This window comes from Neophocaena asiaeorientalis, unplaced genomic scaffold (genome assembly GCF_003031525.2).
Source record: "Neophocaena asiaeorientalis asiaeorientalis breed wild unplaced genomic scaffold, Neophocaena_asiaeorientalis_V1.1 scaffold268, whole genome shotgun sequence".
Classification (NCBI taxonomy): Eukaryota; Metazoa; Chordata; class Mammalia; order Artiodactyla; family Phocoenidae; genus Neophocaena; species Neophocaena asiaeorientalis.
In genome coordinates, this window is record NW_020173979.1 from 10,126,688 (window position 1) to 10,154,353 (window position 27,666).

A 27,666-nucleotide genomic window follows, 5' to 3' on the forward strand; every position below is an offset into this window, starting at 1 on the left:
AAGCTTCAACACTGACTTTGTGAGGAAATGTTCCTATTATTAGAGGTACGGAGGAACTGAGATGAACTGATATTAATGTTCCTTGATATACCCTCACTCTGAGGCACATGCTGCCTCAGTGAAATAGTCAGCAAAATTCCTAAAGGATCTAACTTATTTTTTTTCTTTTTGACTAGTGCAGAGACCATGTATCATCAAGTCTCAGACATTGTCAATTATAATACAGTGTTTCTTATGTACCACTGAGAAGTTAAAACTTCTGCCACATAAATAATATCGTGTTTTTTATCACGTTGAATTTGTCACTTTTAATTGAAAGAACTCTTTTAGATTAATCCGCACTTAGATTTTTATCATAGCACTCTTATACACAAAAAGGAAAATTTAATGTAAACAATCGTTTTAAGAAATTCTTAAAATGTCTTCACCCCGTATCCAATTATTCTGAATCATTCTTCAACTCTGAGCCATCAGTGGCTGAATTTTCTTACAGGGTGTCATCCTGTGCCACCAAATTCACTGGTAATGAAATATTTTCTTAAAAGTGCCCCCCACTCCCCACCAGTATTGCCTCCAGGAATTTTTTCCAAATCTGCTGACACCTATTATGTAAAATTTGATGCTTCTGTTTTCTTACTTGTACCTGAAGGTGTCAACAGAAAATTCTCAGATAACAACTAGGTCTTACATTATTTCTTCATTTTATCTTCAAATGGCTTATTCACTGAAACGTCAACAGTTGTCCAGTCATGCCTCCAGGAAAAACAAGCAAAGTCCATGAACGCACAGGCAATAAAAATTATATCCCGATTTTAAGATATCATTGATCATGATGGGGGTTAAGGGTAGGCTGCCCCAAAATATGCCAAAGTGGCATATTGATTATTTTGAATTAAAGTTACTTAGGGAACAGCCAGTGCAAGAAGGACACTCTGACCCTCCACTCAGTCACCCTGAAAGCAGGAAATAAATCTCCCAGGTACCATCCCTGTACTAGGAGGTAGAGAGACATCCTTATCACCAGATATAGGGAGTTCAGGGTCGAGAAGGCTGTGTAAATAAACTCTGCATATTTTGTTCACTAACTAGTACACAAGCCTAAGGTTCTTTGTCTTGTCAGTGCTCACAAATTTATTGTTTCTTTGTGTAACAGGTATATAAACAACCTGCTTTTGTTGCTTCTTGGGTCCTAAATCTGTGAGACCTCTGTACATATTAAATTAAATTTTTTCCCTGTTAATCTATCTGGTATCAATTTAATTATTAGATCAGTCAAAAGAACCAAGAGGTTTAGGGGAAAAATTTCCCCTGCCAACAACTGTAGGGTATATCCATATTTTCAAGATGTTAAAATATGGAAAATATGTATCTTAGATTTTAAAATATATGTAGAGGATGAATAGGCTGTGTGTATATGGCAATTCCACTGTGAGAAACAATGTAGAGAAAGTTCAGAGGGAAGAAGCTTATAATAGTTTGGAGTTGATTATTGTCATCATCAGAATCACCCAGGGACCTAAAAATATGGGCAATCCAACCATCTAGGAAGTAAGGACAGGGCATCAACATTTTTAATAACCAGCCCTGGGATTCTGATGTAGTCAGATTAGGGGAACACTTCTGTGGAAAGCCCGGGGTTCACTGGCTGTGTCTTGATGGCCATCACACACTTTACACAGAATGATCAGATAGCCAGGTTTTCCTGGGATGGTCCTGGTCTATGCCTCTTGTCTTACCATGATTGTTATCAGCATACACTTTTACTCTTAACAGTGTCCAATTTGGGGGTATTTTATAAGGTCATCTAATTTTATGTTAATGGGCAAAAGATGTATGATCACAACTAGAAGAAACTGTTTATGTGACCTTGCTGTGAAATGTGAACACACTCTTTGTCTACCGGCAGTTGAAACCCCAGCGGTGAATTCACTATCAGGCCACTGGCTAAGAGTCCATGTTCTGAGAATCTGTCATCAAGAAAGGAAACAAAACAAAAACACAAACAAACAAACAAACACCTCTTCAGATAAATATTCTTTGCTTTGAAGACCATAAGGCCCAAACAAATCAGGACCATCTCTAACACAGCTAACTCTAGAATTACATTTGGGGAGTGTGTGGGATTTTTGACTGTGCACCTTTCACTGTTCTCATATTTATTGATCAGAGGCTAAAATCACACTACCAGAAGTGACAGTCTCTTGTCAGATTGTGTCTGTCATTGCACTGAGGCCACTTTGGGGAATTTTCTAGATGATATGTTGAGTTATCGCCTTTGGTATGGCATTCATAGTGAAATCTTCCAGCAGAGCCTCTTCCCTGATCTCAGTTTAACATTAAAATGGCACAAGAGCAAACCTTCACCTCAAAGACAGCATCAGTTCATTCCATGGAAATGAAGGGACAATTTTTAGTAAGAGCACTATCTGTACAGAGAGGAAGTAAGTTCTTTCCAACTGAATCAAAAGAGCTAAAGAGATGTAAGTTTCAGAATATCTGTGGGTCAGTTCAGAAGAACTATTCAGGAGAATTACAGAATTTCTGTACTTGTGAATTACGTGATGAAACAGAGTCTGTGAACAAATTGTCATTTAACACTAGATATCATTTAAACTCTATTAGACAATTATTTTGGAAATACATGAAAACAATTTCTGCTTAGATGAGGGTGATAACTGTTTTAACCATACAAATCATTTGGTAACCCACATGTTGTGCATTAGACAATAATGAAATATTAAAAGCGCTTGCTCTGTGTCTGCCTCCTTTGGCTGACATAGGACTAGTGGTTGAAAGTTATGAGTAAATAGATTTTGGATCCGTATGATGATGGAATTTCTAGCATTTATAACTTGTCAGAGTTGTTAGAATAATTTTCTTGTTTGGAGGTGAGGTCCCCACCTTTGGAGGAATTTGATCTAGAACAAAATTCTTAAAAGTGTGACGTGTGTACATCAGCTGCTATGGTCTGAATATGGTGTGCCACCCAAAATTCATATGTTGAAATCCTAAGCCCCAAAGATTATGGTATTAGGAGGTGGAACATTGGGGAAGTACTTAGGTCATGAGAGTGGAATCATCATAAACGAGATTAGTGTTTTTATAGGAAAGACCTCACAGAGATCCCTAGACCTTCCACCATGTAAAGACACTGCATAATGGTGCTGGCTATGGACAAGGAAGGGGGCCTTCACCAGAGTGTGACCATGCTGGTGCCTCGATCTTGGACTTCCCAGCTTCCAGAACTTGTGAGAAACAGATATCTGTTGTATATAAGCCACCCAGCCCATGGTATTTTGTTATACAACCTGATCAGTCTAAGACACCACAAGATGTGCAAACATTTGCTTGTGAGTACAAAGAAAATATTAGAGAATATAATCCAAAAATCTTTTAAAGGTTTTAGTAATATCAAATATGTGGAATGACTCTGGTCTTTCATCAGGTCTGCAGGGCAGACCACAGGGTTTGATGTACTATGATGCTATCCTGAGGGAAGTGTAAAGTTCTACAGGAGACTGGTGGAAACACCCTCACTCTTTTGTTCATTTTCCTCATATTGAAACACAGATGTTTATGTGAGCCATGCTAAATTAATTTATGAACTATGTTCTAAAGTTCTGAACAAAGTAACTTCCCTAAACTGATGGTACAGTTTTAAAAGATTACTGCACATAAACCACAAATTTAAGACAATACTAATAATCTAAGCCCAAGTAGGCAACAAAAACATGGGTAAGCCAACACTTGGTCTACTGTTCATTAACAACACACTTTTCCTTAACCACAATACTATGTTTAAAAAAATCATCAGGTCTAATAAGAAATTGGTGAAAATTTTGGAATTTTCTAGGGGTCATTGGAAATATAGATGAAATTTGCTTCATCAGTGGTTATGTTGTCTTGAGATATGAGTATTAATGTTAAAATAAAGCCATCACAATTAGCAAGATTTTTTTTTTTTTTGCGGTACGTGGGCCTCTCACTGTTGTGGCCTCTCCCGTTGCAGAGCACAGGCTCCGGACGCGCAGGCTCAGCGGCCATGGCTCACGGGCCCAGCCGCTCCGCGGCATGTGGGATCCTCCCAGACCGGGGCACGAACCCGTGTCCCCTGCATCGGCAGGCGGACTCGCAACCACTGCGCCACCAGGGAAGCCCAGCAAGATACTTTTAAAGTAAGCATTCAGAGTCTCCTCTGAAGTCTTTTCCTTATGAAAGACAAAAATTTTCCCTTTGAGGAAACATTCATTTTTCTGACACAGTAAAAATGACTGAGATATTTTGTGGCAAATGATTTGGCAACAAATTAAAATGCATTATTTTGTTTGCAAATAGTGTTGTCACATGCATTGAAAATATTGCTGAAACTATGAAGAAATACGTATTAGGACAAACTAAATCATTTTTGTTATACAGCTGAATAAATAAAATACATTTTTCCAGCCTTTTTTTGGTTTACATATACATTTGCTAGATAGCATTTCACATATAAAAATAACAACTAAAGCAGCTAGAAAAGAAACAATGTATCCAAAAAGCATGTCCTCAACAGTAGTAAGTGAAGGGGAAAAAAGCTTTAAGTGGGGAAGAAAAATTTTAACTGCAAGGACAACCACTAATGGAGCAGTTTATCGGACTGGAATTGAGAGCAAGATAGACAGAAAAAGAGATCTACTGTGGAGTAAAGCTGAAAAGCTATCACTACACTTGGAAATCCATTCAATGAGTCTTAGCAGGGAAGCTATTGAAGCAAATAAGTTGAAATTAGAATAATAACAGGTGCTACAGACAGTTCAAGGAGGATAACAACAATAACAAAGACAAACTTTGAATGACAGAGAAGCTATGAGAATCTTTTGTATTAAGTGAGGTTCATTGGCCAGCTCACTGTAAAAATAAATAAATGAATAAATAAGTAAATCAAATGCAGAGTGAAAAAAAGTATTCACCTTTTTTTTTAAAAAACAGCTATTAAAAGAGACAAGGGCTTCCCTGGTGGTGCAGTGGTTGAGAATCTGCCTGCCAGTGCAGGGGACACGGGTTTGAGCGCTGGTCTGGGAAGATCCCACATGCCGCAGAGCAACTGGACCAGTGAGCCACAAATACTGAGCCTGCACGTATGGAGCCTGTGCTCCGCAAAAAGAGAGGCCCATGCACCGCGATGAAGAGTGGCCCCCGCTCGCCGCAACTAGAGAAAGCCCTCGCACAGAAACGAAGACCCAACACAGCCAAAAATAAATACATAAATAAATAAATATATATTTTTTTTTAAAAAGAGAGAAAATCATTTAATATTTTTTATGATGGCTGGCTGTCAAAACTATGCAGCTTATAAAATAATTCTGAAAAATGACCACTTAATCTTTCCCTTTGAGTCACTTTCTGCTTTAACAGGGAGTGAGAAAATCACCATTATTAAAAAAACGTATACAGGGAAAAAGTATTTAGAAAACGAATGCTTGGAAGTGTTTTGATCATTTCGTGATTTTGTTACCAAATCAACTTTCATATGTGCACAGTAAAAATGGAAACAGAATTTTCTAATCTATGCTCAAGAAAAAGCTTCAGCATGTCTTGAACCCATGTGTTAAAATACACTGAATTATAAGCCTTTCCAATTTGTTTGAGAAAAACTGAGCTATATAACCAAACATAGAAATGTTACAGATAAAAATTCAATAAAAATCGTTCCATAATTCGTAGATGTGATTAAAAAGTATGCATCATGATTGAGTAATATAGTAAACACAACAAATCATGTACTTCTCCTTATACCTGTGTACTATTGAGAGTTACTATCTTTCAGTCACAAAAGTCATTAATATCACCTATAAAAATAAGCTGAACTTAAAATCCAGATATTTGGTCACTGTAACATGGAGACTATATTCAGATTTTCAAAATATTTTTAAAAAATCAATCATGTTATACTCAGTAAGAAGCTATTAATATTTTTACTGTGATAAAATAGATTTTACACTTAATAAAAATATGTTTAAATTTTTTAAAATATTTTTCGTCTTTTTTCTTATTCTTAAATATAATTTAGTTTATGTTTATTATTTTAGTTCAGTAGCCTATACAATTGACACATTAGGAAATATATCTGACTATTAAATGCAAATTTCCTTATTGTCTTAAAGGTTTTTAGGCTTAGACTCAAAAAAACAGAAAAAAATAGATTTCAGATCAGATATCTATGCAAGATATGCTAAGAAATAAAGAAACCAGACTAGCAGCCATTGGCTCATTACTTAGGTGAAGAATGTATGAGGGGAAGGTAGGAAATCCATCAAGCAGACTGTAGAGAATTCTTTTAAGGAGGGACATATTGGAAGACTAGGGCATCTTCTCTGCCTTCCTCCATGTCCTTCTCTAATCAAACAGAAGGACTTCAAGGAACCACACTCAGAGATTATGAGATTCCTCTAGAGTTTGAGGAATATAGGGGCTCAGGTCAGAAAAATTCTATAAGAGTGAGGCTGGCTAGAGAGACATATGGTAGCAGAATGAAGATAGCATCCTCTTATAGGAATGAGTCACATTCCCACCATGGTAGACAAGATGTTTTGTCCCTCATGTCTTTGTTAGGGAGTCTTAAAATGGGCTTTACTCAAATGGGTTTCATGTAACTGTGAAGACTCTACTGGAAAGTAGGCAGTGAGGGGAGGTCTAAGCAGACAGAGGGAGCACTGCCTTTATCAGCAAACTATACTTACAGAACCCTAGAGGTGGTAAGCTCCAGGGAACCTGCAAAAGTACTCCAAAAGACAAAAGATTCCATAATGTAGAAGTATTCTTCATCCAGAGAACCCTGGTAAAACTTACAATTCTCTCATGCAGCACTTTGTCTGTCCTAATTTCACTTTGCTCTTCTGCCCATCCCTGGAGGACCAAGAATCAGCATAGTAGAGGAAGATGTGAAGAAGAATAAGTTGGGGGAAGAGAAGAGAAATTAAGGGTGCCCCCAGTCCCTTTTCCCACTCTCACCGTTAGCTCAGCCAGCTCACTGCAGACTTTGAGTATAAGTTGGCCCAACCTGGTATAGAGGAAATTTAAGTTAACACTATGAAACTATGATCTGGACTTTTTTTTCCCACCAACCGATGCTATTGGTTTAAGATGAGATGCCTTTGAGGTAATAAAGCTGTCTGGAGATAGCCTCAGCGACCAGAGGGCAGACAGAAAAAGCAAGAAGAACTACAATCCTGCAGCCTGTGGAACAAAAACCACATTCACAGAAAGATAGACAAGATGAAAAGGCAGAGGGCTATGTACCAGATGAAGGAACAAGATAAAACCCCCAAAAAACAACTAAATGAAATGGACATAGGCAATCTTCCAGAAAAAGAATTCAGAATAACAACAGTGAAGATGATCCAGGACCTCGGAAGAAGAATGGAGGCAAAGATTGAGAAGATGCAAGAAATATTTAACAAAGATCTAGAAGAATTAAAGAACAAACAGAGATAAACAATACAATAACTGAAATGAAAAATACACTAGAAGGAATCAATAGCAGAATAACTGAGGCAAAAGAATGGATAAGTGACCTGGAAGACAGAATGGTAGAATTCACTGCTGTGGAACAGAATAAAGAAAAAAGAATGAAAAGAAATGAAGACAGCCTAAGAGACCTCTGGGACAACATTAAACACAACAACATTCACATTATAGGGGTCCCAGAAGGAGAAGAGAGAGAGAAACGACCCGAGAAAATATTTGAAGAGATTATAGTCAAAAACTTCCTTAACATGGGAAAGGAAATAGCCACCCAAGTCCAGGAATTGCCGAGACTCATATAGGATAAACCCAAGGAGAAACATGCTGAGACACATACTAATCAAATTGGCAAGAATTAAAGACAAAGAAAAATTATTGAAAGCAGCAAGGGAAAAATGACAAATAACATACAAGGGAACTCCCATAAGGTTAACAGCTGATTTCTCAGCAGAAACTCTACAAGCCAGAAGGGAGTGGCATGATATACTTAAAGTGATGAAAGGGAAGAACCTACAACCAAGATTACTCTACCCAGCAAGGACCTCATTCAGATTCGATGGAGAAATCAAAAGCTTTACAGACAAGCAAAAGCTAAGAGAATTCAGCACCACCAAACCAGCTCTACAACAAATGCTAAAGGAAATTCTCTAAGTGGGAAACACAAGAGAAGAAAAGGACCAAGAGAAACAAACCCAAAACAATTAAGAAAATGGTCATAGGAACATACATATCAATAATTACCTTAAACTTGAATGGATTAAATGCTCCAACCAAAAGACACAGGCTTGCTGAATGGATACAAAAACAAGACCCATATATATGCTGTCTACAAGAGACCCACTTCAGACCTAGGGACACATACAGACTGAAAGTGAGGGGATGGAAAAAGATATTCCATGCAAATGGAAATCAAAAGAAAGCTGGAGTAGCAATACTCATATCAGATAAAATAGACTTTAAAATAAAGAATGTTACAAGAGACAAGGAAGGACACTACATAATGATCAAGGGATCAATCCAAGAAGGAGATATAACTATTATAAATATACATGAACCCAACATAGGAGCACCTTAGTACATAAGGCAACTGCTAACAGTTCTAAAACAGTAACACAATAATAGGGGGGACTTTAACACCTCACTTACACCAATGGACAGATCATCCAAACAGAAAATTAATAAGGAAACACAAGCTTTAAATGACACAATAGACCAGATAGATTTAATTGATATTTATAGGACATTCCATCCAAAAACAGCAGATTACACTTTCTTCCTAAGTGCGCATGGAACATTCTCCAGGATATATCACGTCTTGGGTCACAAATCAAGCCTCAGTAAATTTAAGAGAATTGGAATCATATCAAGCACCTTTTCTGACCACAATGCTATGAGATTAGAAATCAATTACAGGGAAAAAAACGTAAAAAACACAGACACATGGAGGCTAAACAATACATTACTAAATAACCAAGAGATCACTGAAGAAATCAAAGAGGAAATCAAAAAATACCTAGAGACAAATGACAATGAAAACACGATGATCCAAAACCTATGGGGTGCAGCAAAAGCAGTTCTAAGAGGGAAGTTTATAGCTACACAAGCCTACCTCAAGAAACAAGAAAAATCTCAAATAAACAATCTAACTTTACACCTAAAGGAACTAGAGAAAGAAGAACAAAGAAAGCCCAAAGTTAGCAGAAGGAAGGAAATCATAAAGATCAGAGCAGAAATAAATGAAATAGAAACAAAGAAAACAATAGCAAAGATCAATAAAACTAAAAGCTGCTTCTTTGAGAAGATAAACAAAATTGATAAACCATTAGCCAGACTCATCAAGAAAAAGAGGGAGAGGACTCAAATCAATAAAATTAGAAGTGAAAAAGGAGAAGTTACAACAGACACCGCAGAAATACAAAGCATCCTAAGAGACTACTACAAGCAACTCTATGCCAATAAAATGGACAACCTGGAAGAAATGGACAAATTCTTAGAAAGGTATAACCTTCCAAGACTGAACCAGGAAGAAACAGAAAATATGAACAGACCAATCACAAGTAATGAAATTGAAACTGTGATTAAAAATCTTCCAACAAACAAAAGCCCAGAACCAGATGGCTTCACCAGCGGTCTTGATGGCCTAGATGTTTGCCTCCTCTTGGAACTTTCCAGTATTTTTCTTATAGCGCATCTGCTTGTTGCCAAACCAGTTGGGGACTGAGAGGCAGTGATTCCGCACTTCTTGGCAAGCTCCTCCTTAGCCTCGTCACTAGGATATGGGTTACTCAGGTGGGAGTAGAAATACTAATTCAGGATCTCAGTGGCCTGTTTGAAGTTACGGTTTTTTCGTCTGGCATCCAGGAACCGGAATGCAGGATCATGGCCGCCTTGCAGGGGCTCTGCTTGAGTTGCCTCTGGATGGCGCTGAACTTCGGTGGATGACGCTCACCATGTGCTCCGTCTCCTTGGGTGCTATGAACTGCGTGTGGCTTTGCTCCCTCAGCAGTTTCATGACGTGGGCTGTGAACTTGCTTCGTGCCTTCTCATACTTCTCCAGCTCCGAGTGGTACATGTGGCGTACCTGGGCAAGTTTGCTGCGATAGTCCAAGTGTTCGATGGGGTTGTTAGGGGACACACCTCCCCAGGAGGCTGCAGTGGTGGCAGCTGCTGACCCTGAGCCATCCCCTTTCTCGGGGTCAGCCACACCCTCTGCCAGAAGCATGGTGTCCAAGTGCATCAGCTGTAGGTCCACAGGCTCTTCCTCTTGGGAGCTTCGAATGCTGAGTGCAGTTTTCTCCTCGATTTCACGAGGGACGTTAATGAGAGCAGGTTTCATCTGGTGGCAGTTTAGGGCGTGTTTCTTGGCCTGGGCCTCGCTCGTCCAGGCTCTGGTCAGTGATGGTCCCTACCTGCTACAGAATGTCCCCGCGACCTCCCCACACCCCGCTACCCCCACCAGGGTCTCCACCACCCAGAGGTTCGCCAGGGCCCCCAGGCTCCCCAACGCTGGGTGTGCTGCTCCCTCCGTCCCAATCCCCGCCCATCTCCCCTGCTCCCGGCTCTCCCCGGGGTTCATCCTGGCCCTGAAGGGAGATCTGGGGTACCGCTGGGCACCCCACAGGAGACCCCAGCCCCCGGCTGCGGAGAAAATGGAGTCAGAGAGAGAAAGGACACCCAAGCGCAGCTGTGTGTGGACTGGGCATTTTTAATGAGGACGTTTGTCGAAACCTTGGAAATTACTGGGAAAGCTTTGAGGACCAACCTGAAATTTCAGGTCAGAGAATATAGTGGGAAAGAAGAATAAAGCTGCTTTCTTTGTACCCTATCAAATCCACCTCATTTCTTATACTTGTTCTATTTTATTTTTAGCATTAATTTCTATATAAAATCCAAGAAGTCTCATTTTATTCATACAAAGTATATATCCTTTAAGATGGGTTTTATCATTCACTCCAAACCCATCACCAATAATAAACCCAAAACAGATGACAGGGAAGATGTTCTCTACCTCAATTTCAGATCTAACCACCACCTAGTCACCTACATAAAACATCTAGGAGACAGGGCTGCCTCTTTTCTCTCCTTCATTCTTTACATCTAGCCAGTCAACAAATGTGGTTAGGTATCTACAATCTGTACCTTTCATCTTATTCCTATTACAATTCAGTATCTCAAAATTTCTCCCATGAATCTCTGCAGTCAACCCTAAAACTTTCTTTTTTTTTATTTTTATTTTTATTTTTTATTTTTTTTAAACATCTTTATTGGGGTATAATTGCTTTACAATGGTGTGTTAGTTTCTGCTTTATAACAAAGTGAATCAGCTATACATATACATATGTTCCCATATGTCTTCCCTCTTGCGTCTCCCTCCTTCCCACTCTCCCCATCCCACCCTTCCAGGCTGTCACAAAGCACCGAGCTAATATCCCTGTGCCTTGCGGCTGCTTCCCCCCAGCTATCTACCTTACTACGTCTGTTAGTGTGCCTAAAACTTTCTTGATCAATTTCACTCTTTCCAGGGCCTTGCAAATCATCTCTCTAAATCATAAGTCAAAAATGTCTTTCCTCTTTGTAAAGAATATTGATGACTGGTAAAGGGGCCACACCATTCTTCTGTTTCCACAGGAAATTAGAGCATTTTGTGAGTGAAAGGGGCACAGTTACTAATTGTTCTGGAACAATAGGCAGACTAGGATGTCCAAGACAAACTACCATGTTTGGGCACTACACCCATTAACTAGAAAATAAAAGCTAATACATATAATGTGACAAGTAAGTTCCTTGGTTATTTAACTCTTGCCTACCTCTCCAGCAAGGTCTCTCACCACTCCCTTAATTTACATTCTTAAACCAGAATGGTCTACTCTGCTGTCCAGATGAATACTACTTACTCTTTAAGGTTAAGTTCAGATGCCATTCCCTCTAGGGAACTTCTTATTTCTTCAGTCTGGTTTAGCTGCCTCTACCAGGAACTTTCACATTCCCTGTGCATGTGGCTCTAACTTTAGTTTAAAGAGGGTTTATTGTTTTGCTTTTTAATATGCATTTTTTGAAGTTTATAAAATGATATTTAAAATTTTATTACCTATTATTTAAAATTTTTATTTATTACACAGAAAAGTTGGAAAAATTTCTTAACATCTAACCTCATTAGTTTATTTCTAAAATGGGTACAATGAGTATGTACATCTTAAAGTTGTGAGCTTGTAATATATGTAAATGGATTTGTATACCACTTTGAACTGTTGTTATTTAATAATACCTGTAATTATCTCAATCATTATTGAAAGCATTATTATTACTATAAAATAAAATTTACATAAATTTGCAAGATCAGACCTACTCAGTGTTGCAGGGGACTACATTTTTCGCTCTACCTCAATTTTATTGAGGAACACTGGGAAAAATTCATCAGAAAAACAAAAACTAAAGTTCAAAGGAAATCCTTATTTTCTTTTCAATGACTTTCATGTGGATAATATGTGGTTTGATCAGCATATATTTTACTTAAAAAATTCACCTCTTAAGTTCCATCCGTGAAACAGTGTGGAGATTTTAAAACATGTCCATGAATGCCTCCCATTAAAAGTGAGGTCTTTTTCTCCTCTCCTTGAATCTCTTGATTGCCCTGGGTCTGCTTTGATCAATATGGTACAGTGGCAGTGACCCTATGTAATTTCTGAGGCTAAGTGACAAATGTCCATGCACCTGCTGTTTTGTTTGTGAGAACACCTGTTCTTGTTGCAAGTAAGAAGTTTGACTACCTCAAGATGGCCATAGTGAGAGAAGCCCAGGGCACATGGAGAGGCTCCATGAAGGCTGCCAATAGGCCCAGCTGTGCGCAGCCTTTCAATCTTCCCAGTCCAAGCCTCAGAAATGTGAGTTTAGATACCTCCCCATAATTCTAGCCTTCAGTCATCTGAATCTCCCCAGCTGAAGTCTCAGACATCATATGGCAAAGACAGACCATTCTCACTGCATCTTGTCCAAACCCCTGACGCACAGAATCCATGAGCATAATTAGTTGTTTTTTATGACACTAAATTTTGGAGTGATTTGCACATGGCAATAGACAACTGGAACAAATAGTTTTCAAATAAACATGATAACTGATTTCAAGGATTTTTCCTCTTACTGGGATATTTTCCATTTATTGTGTGCTTTTCCAGTTTAGTGTTGTAGTGTAGTGAGAACCAATCAGATATATGTTAGTAGAGTCTCTGTAATGCTAAATATAAAACTTAAATTCATAGGATTTGGGGGTTAAACATATGTCACTATAGCAGCTTAAAATGAAAATTATCGGTTTCAATCATATAACTCATATTTAGTTAATGCATTATAGTTTACAATACCCCACCATGTTTCCCCCATTTAATCTTTTTATTCCTGTTAAGCTTGAATTATAATGTTCATTTCACAAGTGAAAACACTGAGGATCTCAGAAAATACATAATGGGCCTAGGGTGTATGGTAGAAGCCATACCCTATGTCAGGATTTAAACTCAGGGCTTCTGCTTCCAAATCTCACTTTTCTTTTACTTCTCACTTTTTTTAATTGGTGAAACTATGCAAAATGACTGAAAGTTTCCTGCTTCCTAAGTGATCTCTTTATTTCTAATTTTGCATGTTAAGAAATTACAATTCCACAGATCAGCCAGAAAGATCTTTCTAAAGGTACTTTTTTGTATCCTCCCCTGCTTAAAATCTTCTCTAGTCCTCCTATTACACGTGATATAAAAGGCCCTTCACAATCTTTCTCCCACTTCCCTTTTAATCCCAACATTAACATTACTAGCGTGTAGTTCATCTTTCATTTGATGCTTTTGGTGAAAGAGAAACCCCTCATTCACTTAGAAATTTCATTGATTCATTCATCTGTCCCTTCACTCCACACATATTTGGTGCATGCCTTCTGTTTATGCCAGGCCCTGGGGATACCAAACATTTGTCATGCTTCTTGCCCTCAGAGTCTTTCAGTCTTTAGTACAAGAAAAGCAAACACAAGTTTACTACAACCTGTAAGCCTTCATATTTGTGATGCAAAGAAAGACGAGGCAATTGAAACATTAAAGAGGACACCCAACACAGCCTGGGTTGATGGGGAAGGGGCGATACCGAGAAGGTTTCCTAATAGAGATGATTCAGGCAGAATGGAGCAATACACCACGTTCTAAGACAGGGAAATGGGGAGAAAGAAACTTGTACGTGGTATTAGAGCTCCATGATTGAGTTAGGGGAAAGAAAGTTTCAAGGTAGGAGTCTGATGACCCATGAGACTGAGACAGAAAGAATGCTAGAGAAGTAGATAGAAGCCAAATCAGTGAGGGGTTTCACACTTGTGTGAAACAAACAAATTAACATCATTATGATGAAGTATTGTGTCATACTGAGGGTAAACTTTCACACTGATTACGTCTTCTTTCTGGGCCTTAACATGTTCCTCTGGAAAGTCTGAGAGCTGGACTGCAGTGGTTTTACATTTTTTATCTCAGAGAATTACTTCTGCACATGGGAATACAACAAATAAAAATAGAGCTGGTATGGCTGAACCTGGCATGAGAAATCCAGACCATCTTCCTCCATCATACCCACTGGAATAGCCCTAAAGAATATCTTCATCTTCCCTGGTTTAGTAATCCGAAAAGTACGCTTTTCAATCTATTGACCTAGATGATCTCTAGTCTCTAATTTACTTTGAATGTTACTGTACTAAGGTTCTGTTTTTCTCAGTCATTTTTCTTTCTACTAAAAATGTCATGGTGTTTCACAATTCCGTATGTAAACTTTATAAGTTCCTAACTGACTGGGAAAACAAAGTCAGTTAAACAGTGGCACCAAACACTGTGATAAGAGAAAACTCAACTATTTCAATTGGCCTTGCTGCATAGAACCACTATAGAATTTAGAAGCTAAAACAACAATAATTAGCTACTTCTCTCAATTCTATTTGTTGACTGGACAGTTCACCTGCATATTTCACCTGAGCTTACTCAGCTCCCAGGATTCAGCTAGGGGTCAGTGAGGCTAGAAGACCCAAGAGACCTCATTCACATGTTCGCCAGTTGCTGTGGGCTGTCACTGGGGGCCTCTTCTCCACCTGCTTCTCCTCCTCCATAAGCTAGTCTAGCTTCTTTGCATGGCGACCTCAGGACCACATTCCAAGGTCTCTTAAAACCTAGCCTCAAAAGTCAAATACCATCATTTACACCAGAGTGGTCAGAGCAAGTTACAAGGCCAGCCCAGATTCAAGACTCTACCTTTTTATGGAAGTCACATCACAAAGAGGTATATATACATACCTGTGACTTCCATAAGAAGGAATATATATACACATATACATACTAATTATATATATATAGTATATATATATATAATAATTTATATATATATAGTAATTTTATCATCTATATTTTATATCTACCGCATAGACATTCTTGTAAGTCAACAGTTCCCAGAAAGTGATCGCCCCTACTTTCCTATCTCAAAACAACACTGGTAACCCATACTTCAAAAATTTCAGTAGCTTATTATAATATAGTTGTCCTCTTTGATTTGTATATTGGAACATAGTGCACTACTGCATGTCTTTGCAGAAATACGCTTATTGAAACAACTCAAGGGAATCTTCTGAATTGAGGAAAAACATTTACATTGGAACAAATTACATTTTACTGAAAACCTAATTGTTACACTGAGAGCTGTACACTGTTGTAATTGCATACTCCTAATTACACAGACTGCATTATTTAAAAAGAATGGCATTGTTTATTTGTGATATCCTTTGCTTATTTACACTTGCGTATTTGAGCAAGGAGCAAGGAGTTATTTCTACCACGTGGCTGAGATTCTTATCTGTTCACAAACACAAAATTAATTCGGTTGGGAGAAACGGCTCTCAAACAGGAAGAGAGAAATTTCTCCTGAGGCAAGACATTCTACAATTGTTTCTAAATTTCTGTATAATTAACAAAGCATTTACCATCTGCAATGATTGACCCATCAGAGCTGCTCCTCTGAGATAATTTTGGTGACATTAAAAAAAACCGAATACCCAAAAGCCACGTTTGACATAAATGAATTAGCCCATTCTTGTAAATAGAAGTAATACTCAAGATAGAATGTTCTATAAGATGTTGCTTAACATGGATAACCTTAACCATATTAACTCCCCGAGGGCACTTGTCTGAGTCTCAGTGCCTCCGTAATGGTAACCTTGTTCTGTCTTGTGATTTTTTTTTTTTTTTTTTTTTTTTTTGTGGTACGCGGGCCTCTCACTGTTGTGGCCTCTCCCGTTGCAGAGCACAGGCTCCGGACGCACAGGCTCAGCGGCCATGGCTCACCGGCCCAGCAGCTCCACAGCATGTGGGATCTTCCCAGACCGGGGCACGAACCCGTGTCCCCTGCATCAGCAGGCGGACTCTCAACCACTGCGCCACCAGGGAAGCCCTGTCTTGTGATTTTGATTTTGTAAATGCCACTTGAACCTCAAAGCCAGTAGCCCAGTCAAACCTCTTACTTGTGTATACAGTTGAGTGAATAATTCTTTCTGAATTATAATCACATTTCCTGATTGATGCATCAGGAAAAAAAAAAAGAAGTGGGGCTCCGAAATCCTTTAAAAGCTCAAATGGAAGTTTTATTCTTTTTCCTGTTTTTCATTCTTTGCTAACAATATTCGTAAAGTAAAATGCACTGTATCACAAAGGAAGGTGTTTTTCCTTCTCCTACAACAGAATCAGTGCTGTGTATAGTAGGTACTTTGAGTGATCTGATTGTTGTCTTAATACGATGAAAATTAACACATAATTAATCACTGATGTATTTTTCAGAGAAAAACAAAAACAAAAAACTCCAGAACAGTCCCGAATAGTAATAGCTCTTCTTGCTACTACTACTCCATTTGAAGGCACTTTGTATAATACGGGGCTGTTCTTTTTATCTCAGGAGCAAGGTAAACAAAATTGTTTAATGGCATAATGTGTGAATGCATCAATTTTCAAGAAACTAAAAGTTCAAAGCGGCCAAGACCACTGGCACAGGAATGTTTAAATTTCTGTGACCAGTAGGGAATAGTCACTTACTACATAGTTCACTAAAATTGTTCCTTTACCTTAATACATAAAAGAAAGAAGAGTCTAACATTTCATCCTATTTCAGAGGAGATTCCCCCTACAGACCAGTAATAAAGTATCCCTACAAGTCCAGTCTGCGCTCCTAGCAGAGATACTTCTAAGTGTGTAAGCTCGTGACTGATCTTTTCTATCTGATGTATTTGAAGTTCATTACTGTAGTAACAAGAACTTAAAAACATAAGAGTTAGCCTTACATATGCCTAAAGCGTCTTACAGTGACTTTGTATGTGTATCCCAAGGATTAAAGTAGAGTGTCAATACATCTTACTGTAAATGAAAAGGCTCTTTTTCAGATAGCCTTGCCATAATATATTACTATCCTATATAGAGCTTTCTTAATTTCATTGGCTTAGATTCCATTTTCTGGAACCATGAAGCTGGGAGTCATTTTCCCTTATAGCTGAAAAAAGAAAAGCAAACAACTTTATCAAATCCGTTATAAATGTCAAAGGTTAAAAAACCTTCAAACAAGATTCATATGTTTGCTTTTTGAATACAGAGTTTTCAGGGATTTTTCATCATGTTATATCTTCTTCTGTGGATAGCATTATTAACCAACAAAAATTGTTCAAAAAAGCAAAATTATAAAATATTCTATCATATCACATTGGTGAACCTAAATGAGCCTTATCCCAGCACCAGTCAAGACTTCAACTGTCTTCAGCAAGCACAAGATTCACTAGAACACTCACCTTAGCAAAGCAGTTTAAAGACATAATATATGTATATATAAATCAATTTTATATCATGCCTCTCTGCATGTTAATTAGCTTGTATTGAATTATACATTTTAAAATTCACTGCAGAGAGGAAGTACCTACCTACTTATTTTTTAAAAAAGAAATTGAACAAGGAATCAGTTCATTTGAATTCTACTTTTACTTTTCCCCATCTTCTTAATAGACAAGGATCTTATGCTATTTTCTCCTTAGTGCATTTCAACTAAGAAGAAAGTGGGTGGAGTCTCTATTCCACATTTCCTTAGGAAATCTCAGAACTTCTCTTGCCCATCTTCCACTTCTCAGCCTCCTAGGGAAGTGCACTCACATCCATTCACTTTTAGGAAGCTCCTAGACACTCCAAAATTCTTACTGTGTTTCTATGCCTTACTCTTTTTATGCCATGTCCAATGCCTATTCTACAGAAACAAATAGCCCACCAACTACATTTGATAAGAAGAAAATGTTATTTAACTAAAGAAAAATTATGCCATAGCCTTAGCAGGCAGCAATGAAATTACGATTTTAAACTGAATAATCTTTCTCTGAACTACTCTTGTAGTTAATTCAGGGAAACTGTCTGTATACAATGTGATGGGCATGATCACTTAGAAATCTTTGGACACAAAAGAAAAAATATCAGGGAATTAGAATGAAAAATGTTTTCTTTTTACTTATTATTTGATTATTATGAAAAACTAACATAAGTTTATTAAATGTAGACATGTAGAAAAGTAGAAAGTAAAATTTAAAAAATTAACTATTGGGCTTCCCTGGTGGTGCAGTGGTTAAGAAGCCGCCTGCCAATGCAGGGGACATGGGTTCGAGCCCTGGTCCAGGAAGATCCCACATGCCACAGAGCAACTAAGCCTATGTGCCACAACTACTGAAGCCCGCACGTCTAGAGCCCATGCTCTGCAACAAGAGAAGCCACCGCAATGAGAAGCCCACACACCACAATGAAGAGTAGCCCCTGCTCGCTGCAACTACAGAAAGCCCACAAGCAGCAAAGAAGACCAAACGCAGCCAAAAATAAATGTATTAAAAAAACAAAAAACAAACTATCACCCAGCTTAGCATTCTGAGAAACCAAATATATTATTTGGCATATTTCATTCCAGTCTTTTTCTATCCATATATGTATCTATATGATTTTTTTTTAAACAAGCATAAATTTGTCATATAGTGGAGAAGAAGTCTTAATTATACTGAGTAGTTTGCATCAGTGGAACTGGCCCAGGGAAAAGGGGTGTGGAAAATTAACATCCAAAGTAGAATTTAAGAACATCCAAAGAATATATATAATCTCCGCTGATCTCCTGGTGACAAGCCACTGAAAGAGAAGGCAAGCTCTGTAATTACTTTTTGTTTGTTTGTTTTACGGTACACGGGCCTCTCACTGTTGTGGCCTCTCCCGTTGCGGAGCACAGGCTCCGGACACGCAGGCTCAGCGGCCATGGCTCACGGGCCCAGCCGCTCCGCGGCATGTGGGATCTTCCCGGACCGGGGCACGAACCCGTGTCCCCTGCATCGGCAGGCGGACTCTCAACCACTGCGCCACCAGGGAAGCCCTCTGTAATTACTTTTAACCCTCATGTGTGTTTATACACATTGCCAAAGACTGGAAGAGAAAAGGGAAAAACAAAGGATTTAGTTGATCCCCACTCTGAGCCATCAGACTGATCCTGGAAAGGTCTGTATGCCATGTCCAGAATGTGCACGTTTGTTTTCACCATGTCGGGTTCTTCCCAGCTCACAGTTCTGCAAGTGAAATAGCAACTCAGAGAGGTGAGAAGTCTCTCAGAATAAAAATGAGGATGGTTAGTCAAGGTTATATGAAAATGGCTTTATAAATCCTTAAGAAATGCCCTAGAAGAGAATCCAGTATGTGATCTGCTTTTTAAAGACATGAAGGAATGGGAAAATGGTGATTATTCTAAAGTATTTTAAAAGAATTCTTCAGCATTTCTATGGAAAAGCTGAAAGAAGGAAAAAGAACAAATAAAAATATGACTGTCGTGACCTAATGATTCATTGCCTATTAGGACAGAACACATTGACTTATAAGGGAACTACCAACTCTGCTCTTAAGGTTATTAATTTAAATTGAGTGCTAACTGTAATAGACATGATTAAAAATATATAGAATTAGACATTGTCCCTGCTCATTAATTCTGCTTCCTAGTGAATCGTTCTCTGCCCATCTTCCATGTTCACAGCTTGCCAGGTGAACAAGGACAGAGTTTAAAATGTCTCATGAGGTTGATCATTATCATTATTTCCAATTAATACTCTGAGTACATAGGGGGTGTATGGTACCATGCTAGGTCCTTTAAGAAGCATGATAAAAATTAATTAAAGGCCTTGAAGGGACATCAGATACAAAAGGCAAGTAACACCTCAAGTAAAGAAAGACATCATAATAAATAATTTTAAGAATTTTTGTTCATGTGGGGCTATTTGTTCATGTGAAGTAACAAAGAGGGAGGGAAATGGTACACAAAGGGAAAGGAGGGGGAGAAAACAAAACAGAGCAGAAAAGAATGAGTGGGAAATCACTATTCACTAAAAAAGAAAAAAGAATAGAAGGAAATATCACTTAAGAATGTTTATATTGTGGGTTATAGAAATTTAATTAAAATTGGCTTAAAGAAAAACAAAGAGGAATTTATTGGCTCAGATAAATGTCAAATGGCAGCCTCATGTACAGCTTGAGCCAGAACTTCAAGCAATGTCACTGGGGTGGAATTTTACTTTCTTTCATTGTTTAACTTTGTTTCCTCTGTCTTCATTCCATAGCAACAGAGTTGCCCTTCCATCTCCAGCCTATTATCACCTCAGGCTCCATAGCATGAATAAAGCATTATGCTAAGGAAAGGAAGCCAGATGCCACAGGCTGTTTCTTCTCTCCTATCTGTACAACTGTTGCATTTGCTCTTCTTGGATCACGTGCTATCCCTGAATCAATGGCTTCTGTAACGTAATTGTATGAACGGCCAGCCCTAAGCAGAATACCACTCCTGGAGACACAGGTAGGATTCATAACTCTCAATTTGTATGGAGTAAGAGTTGGGAAGGAGCTTTGATAAAAATAAGTGGGAATGAATGGTAGCAACAATAAACAAAATAAAACAAACAAAAAGAGTAAATGTCCACTATAAGAAGTATAAGAGCAAAAGAAAGAAAGGACAAGGTCACGATGAGCCCCTTGCATTAAACTTTATCTTGTATTTTGTAACTAACAAAATAAAATTGTAACATCAAAACCACTAACTTTGCTGTTGGCAGACCACCAAACCCTCTGCAGAATGACTAGTGAATTACAGTCACTTAACTCAATAGATTAGAATTGTCAAATTCTTTTTAAAAAATCATTTTCATTGTGCTAAGGCTCTTAAACATTAGCCTGGCTCCACAGGGTATGGAATACACTTTTTGTATTTGTGTTGGAGTATTATATGCAGTCAGTGCTCACTGAGACATCTGGACACAGAGTAAGAGGTTTACTCACTGGGACCAGAGTGGAACAGAAAAAGGAGCACAACAAAATTCTCAAGAAGCATTAGGAATCCAGTATCCTCAGGATATAAGCAAAGAAGTCTGCTCACTAACGTCTAAATAGGGAAAGAAGCTAACTTTTATTAAAGGTCTAGCATATGCTGCACATTTTTACTACCTCATATCATCTAATCCTCACAGAGATTTTATGAGGTAAGAAATTAAATTCCACTTTTACAACTTGGAAAATAAAAAGAGAGGGACTCACAGTTATTAAAAACTTTCCAAATGTACTACTACTGGTAAATCCCAGGACTGGGCTTTGAACCCATGTCCATATCATCATAAGACTCAGTTTACAGAACTTCAAATTCTCTCCCTCTGTGGAGTAATTTCATCAGGTGCATGAAGCTGAGAGTTTCTCCCACCTCCTACTGCCTGTTCCTGCACCCACCCTCTACACCAGGTAGGGAGATGGGAGGTAGGAAATGAGATGGTTTTAGTGGCAAAGGAGTTCTGGGTGGCAAGTGGAGAATATAGAGTTTTAAAGAGGATTTTAGGAAGCTTTATCTCATGGCTACATCTCCCTTTGATACTTCAGTAAAATATTCATTACTTCTTAATGCATTTTGGAATTGAATCTGGTCCATAGTTTTTTCAAGTCCTGCTTGCAATGAAGGTGAGAAAGGGGGCTACTTGTGGAAAGATAATCATAACTGGGTTAGGTTTAAAAGAGGAAGTGTTTCTTCAAAAAGCTATTGGAACTGTTTTTCAGAGTAATTATTTTGAAGGTATAATGATGAATATTTATAATAATGTCATCACTGCTTCACAAAGATATATCGGGGATAAATAAAAAAGAGAACACTTTGTATAAGAAATAACATTTAAAAAAAAGAAACACATTTAAAATTTTAAATAATAAAAAGCTCATACATTAGCCATCTCAAAAAAGAAATTATTGGCTATATATCCAGGTAGCTTTCTCATATTGAAATACTGTGTTCAGATTGGTAGCAGGAATATGACCAATTGTGTTCCCACTCTTTGTAAGAAGGATTTTTGTCTATAATTTACATTTGCCTACAGGGATATTTCTACTTTGTTTGCTTAATCATCTATATATATATATATATAGTGCTCTGAAGATAACCCAAAGACAATAATGAGAAACTAAAAATATTTACCAGTAGCAATCTTAGCGCTACAGTATTTAGCACCTACTAGGTGGCAACTATTATTTACCATTTCAAGGAGAATTTTCTCAGTTAACAGTCAAAAGTTAGCCAAGAAACTTTTCAAAAGTCAGAGCATCATTCAGAGGTAAAATTAGAAACGGAATATAGATTTCTTGAGAATTGTACCACTCTTACTTGTTTTTCTGATGGCACATTATTTTCCTTCCATAATAATCTGAGTAACTTATCTTAATTCTTTATAATTTTGTGCTTTTTTCCTCTCTTTTCTTTGTGAACTTTTATATAATAACAGCTGTAAAAACTAGTTAAGTATTTACTTAAAATTCATCACAGACATAAAATGAGATAAGGAATATTGTATGGAGTGGGACCAATGATTCCTTCCACATAATGCTCTCTCAAATAATTCTGCAAAGAAAGATTTTTTTTTTCTTATATCCAGGTGAATGATGTATGGTTCCAACATTACATGAATAATATATTATGGCTCAATCAGTCATTAAATTTCATACACGCTTCCTGTTAATTTTTAAAGGCTTTTGGTAAAAGTGAAATTTTACTTGTTAGCTCTGCTATTAGAAGAAAACAAAGTATAATGCTTTTTATTGTTTTTCCTTGTTTTTGTTTTAAAGCATGAGGTAGTGCAATGCTGCCTGGAACTAAAACGAAGTTCTTATCACTTTACTAGCTTTTTGATACTGAGCATATGATGTAACATCTTTAGGGATGGGAGTCCATAACATCAAATCTTTTAAAGGCAGGAGATGAAAGCCAAGTAAACTCTCTAGCTCCAAGATCTAGTGAAGAAATTATTAGCTGAATGCCTGTTTGCAACTTTAACTGTTTGTACCTTTGTCATCAGTGATATGTTGATTACAAATACTTCATAATTTTTGTACATAGGATATAAAAAATAATTGCAAGCACCTGAATAAAATAGAAACAGACAATGAGTAGTAACAAATTACTGAACTGAGAAACTGTCACTTGTATCAAAAATACATTTATATAACTTTCTTTTTTTTTTTTTTTCCTGTACGCGGGCCTCTCACTGTTGTGGCCTCTCCCGTTGCGCAGCACAGGCTCTGGAAGCACAGGCTCAGCGGCCATGGCTCACGGGCCCAGCCGCTCCGCGGCATGTGGGATCTTCCCGGACCAGGGCACGAACCCGTGTCCCCTGCATCGGCAGGCGGACTCTCAACCACTGAGCCACCAGGGAAGCCCTATGTAACTTTCTTAAAGAATGCACCTTGAAGATATAAAATATGCCATCCTAAATACCCGACAATTAACTCATATTCCTCTTCACTATTACTTCTCTTCAATTATAAATTCCAAGAGATCAAAATTCCATTGCCTATATATGATGGAATGACTGCAAGGATAAGTAGCTATTATGTTTTCTGGTGATGACTTAGCCACACATAAAAGTGCTCATTTTCAATCTTCTTTATTCAGAGAATGTTGACTCAAAACTTTTTTCTCTTTTCTTCCACAAACTAGTCTATTAAAATGTTTGAAATTTTAAAAATATTTCCTGGTATTCATGGATTTCAAACTTTAATATTCAATTAAACTTGTACAGCTGTGGATATAAAAAGTGCTGAATTATTTTCAATGTGATTTGCTGCTTAAAGTTTTTTACATATGTAGTACATCTTCATATGAACATGTACTTTCCTCAGAACATCTTGATTTTCAGTTGTTAGTAAAACAAAATTACCTAATGTCAAATAGCAGGACAATATTAAATGGAAATAGATTTCCAAAATAAATCTCCATCTTTTCTTTCTTATTTGTAATTTATTTTCACTGAATTTCATAATAAACATGTTGTGTAAGTATTTGCTCATGTGTCAAAAGAAAATAACTGAATACCAACTTAATCTTACTTAGTAATGCAAATAAGCCTCTTTGAAATTCTTTCAGTAGGAAGCATTGAACACTTGGTTTTCCCACTTTGTTTTTGTAAGAGAAAACATCTATTTGCAAATGATCGTCATTAATCTATATTCTGGGCCAGTGATCAAAATGCCTCTTGGGTGAGAAATTGATAGATCTATAAAATTTAAGTAATAACCAAACTTTCCCGATGGCCTAACTTTTCCTTAAACATTTCAGCTTCAATGGATAGTATTATTTGCCCATTTCCAGAAATCACTGGGACAGATTCAGTCCTGAGCTTTCTGCCAGGACAATGGCCAGAACTGTCCCTCAAAAGTTAGAAGTGGGGCTTCCCTGGTGGTGCAGTGGTTGAGAGTCCGCCTGCCGATGCAGGAGACACGAGTTCGTGCCCCGGTCTGGGAAGATCCCACATGCCGTGGAGCGGCTGGGTCCATGAGCCATGGCCACTGGGCCTGTGCGTCCGGAGCCTGTGCTCCGCAATGGGAGAGGCCGCAACAGTGAGAGACCCATGTACCAAAAAAAAAAAAAAGTTAGAAGTGGAGAGAACATTTACTGCTCCTAATTTGGAAGTTATTGCTGTAGAATTGAGTCCATTCTCCTTATTGTAATCAACAACAATCTGACTGCCCCAGCATGTTTGTTTAAGGGAAGAAGATAGTAGACAACGGGCAGAAGGTGGAATGCTGGGAAATATCTACATGTAATGGTAGGTATAAGATAAGGGACTAGCAAAGGGATGGAGTGAAAGATCCAGAAAGCAGCTAAGAACTCAAGATAAAGCCATTAAATAAACTAATATCCCATACCATTACAAGTGGAAGAAGGCTGAGGATTAAAATCCTGTGAAATATTTAAGTGCTGTTGATTCTTTTTAAAAGGTTGGAAGATGTAAAAACCCTGATTTTCCTACTAAGTATGAATCCCCCTTATTTTGGTAATATGCACCCAGTATCTCTTTTGAGGAAACCACCTATCCTTCATTTTAACCCTTATAACTCAGGTTCAGCTGACTTCACACCTCAGCTTCAGGTAAAAATGGGTTCCTGAACAATTGATGTGAATTCTAGAATTTACCCTGAAACAACTGGGAAAACGGAGGGTTACATCTTCGATGAATAGTAGCTACTCAACAGATGGCAGCTGATGTTTTATAATCAGTAACTTTTTTTTTCTATTCACTATTCACTATTTTCTATTCACTCAAATAATGATTTACTTTTAGTGTGTGAAGTTTTGAGAGTTTTTTGTTTATCAGTAAAAGGGTAAAGAAACAGAAACAGTATTATTGCATGAGAAATTTAGTTAAATGCTTTATATATGTTAAATCATTTAGTAGATAAATGTGTCTTAATTAGCATTTGTTAAAAAAGAGGCAACAGGCCCAAAATGGAGTCACTTGTACTAAGCTCACGTCACCAAATCAATACTTAATACCTAACCAAATTGCATTTTAACCCCCCAGGAATGTAATCTTTAACCAGTTAACTTGGAATTACCCAGTCAGCAACTATGTGAGGTAATCTGCCCAATAGGCTCTTCTGTTCCCCTTAGGAGGGCAACCTTGCCTAAAACAGTGCATTGCTTGTTAATAATTTCTTTTTTTCACCCCCTTTCCACCTTTAAAAACCCTTCCTTTTCTACAGCTCAGTGGTGTTCCTTTGTACTTGCTAGATGGGATGCTGCCCAATTCACAAGTTGTTTAAGAAAGCCAATTTGATTCTTAAATGTACTCAGTTGAATTTGGGACCTGAAGCAAACTTCTGATGGCAGCAGAGATAAGGAGAAACACAAGAGTGATATCCATGAACCCCTTTTTGAGTTCACTTTCTTGTCATTTTTGAGGGCCATGGGTAAGTTCTCTGTTCTGAGCTCTGCTCTCTTTGCATTGAGCTCCCAATGTAACTGGCTTTCCAATACAGGGCAGGATAGCTTGACCTGGCAGACAGTTTTACCTGGAGCCAAGCGCCTAGCTTTGCAGATCAAGTGGAAAATCTCCAGCCCTGGATTTTGTCCAGAGATCCAGGTGGGAACTGTTATTGGTAGGGCACAGTCCCCAGTTGTTGAGGTCTGGTGATTCAAGCCTTTCCCCAGCCCAGCTTCCACAGGAATTACTGGTGGTACGCACAGGGCCTTCTCTTGGCCAGGACACAGCAACAACTCTTGGTTACTGCCATATGTTAAGGTGCATGTGTTTGTCTTATTTTGTGTAGCTAAAGGCCAGTTGCTAATGGGAACTGCAGAAGTCAAAAAGCTGCAAAGATTGGCGAGCATGAATAAAGCACTTAAGAGGTATTAGAGCTGCTGCTCCCACACCCAAAGACTCCTGCGTTAGGATAAGTTAGTCATGGAATGGGTTAGATTGACACTAGGTCACCTGCCAACTTCAAGAAAATTTCTATGTGATGGACTACATTTTACTTTCTGTACACAGTCCGCTACCATAGACACGTCCCTTTTAGGTATTAGTTTGGCACCTAGAGACCCAAAGGCTTAGCTGAAAAAAATATATAAATAATAATAATAAAATAGAATCCTTAAACTCCAAAGTCAGGTATACCACCTTCTACCACCACAGCTATTTAAAAACTATGGTCCCATAAGCTATAAATATCTACGAAAATGGCCAAAATCTTTCTAAAGAAACCCAAGAATTTTGCATCCTGAGTACTTGGCTTAGTAACTGTCAGACTCGGGGCCACAAAATATACCTGGATGAAAAAGTGGGTTGAACTCTAATTGTGGCTAAAGATCCTATCAAACTGACAGGATATTTACGAAGATTTATGGTGGATCAACCTACAATGTCACTTAGGCTACTGCTGAGTTCTCTGAGGAATTGAGAGCAACTGTCCTTATTTTACAAATCTCTGCAAACCTAGAAATACCACTCTAAAGACAATTCAAAGTTCACCTACTCCTTTTCTCAATCCCCAAACTTCTCCTGTTTATCTCAAATGGCTTATAAATATTGGCCTTGGGAAACCAAAGCTCTTCTGAGAGGAATTTGCATTCCCTTCCTCTGTCTTTAAGATGTAAATATTCTGTAAACTTCAGGGAAACTATTCTTATCCAAAGGAAAACAAAAAGGGGAAAGGTCACTTGAAATTTGGCAAATGAAAAATCATATGTCTTCTCCACAAATATTAGTAGAAAAAGCTTTAGCCATCTGGGCAGATAAACTTAACTTATTCCAACAGTTTTTTC

General features: G+C 38.0%; 1 pseudogene; it reads right to left on the reverse strand.

The window, feature by feature from the left end:
* Positions 1–5,165: 5,165 nt before the first annotated feature.
* Positions 5,166–10,499, reverse strand: LOC112405118 (pre-B-cell leukemia transcription factor 2 pseudogene; annotated as a pseudogene).
* Between the last annotated feature and the right edge of the window lie 17,167 nt (positions 10,500–27,666).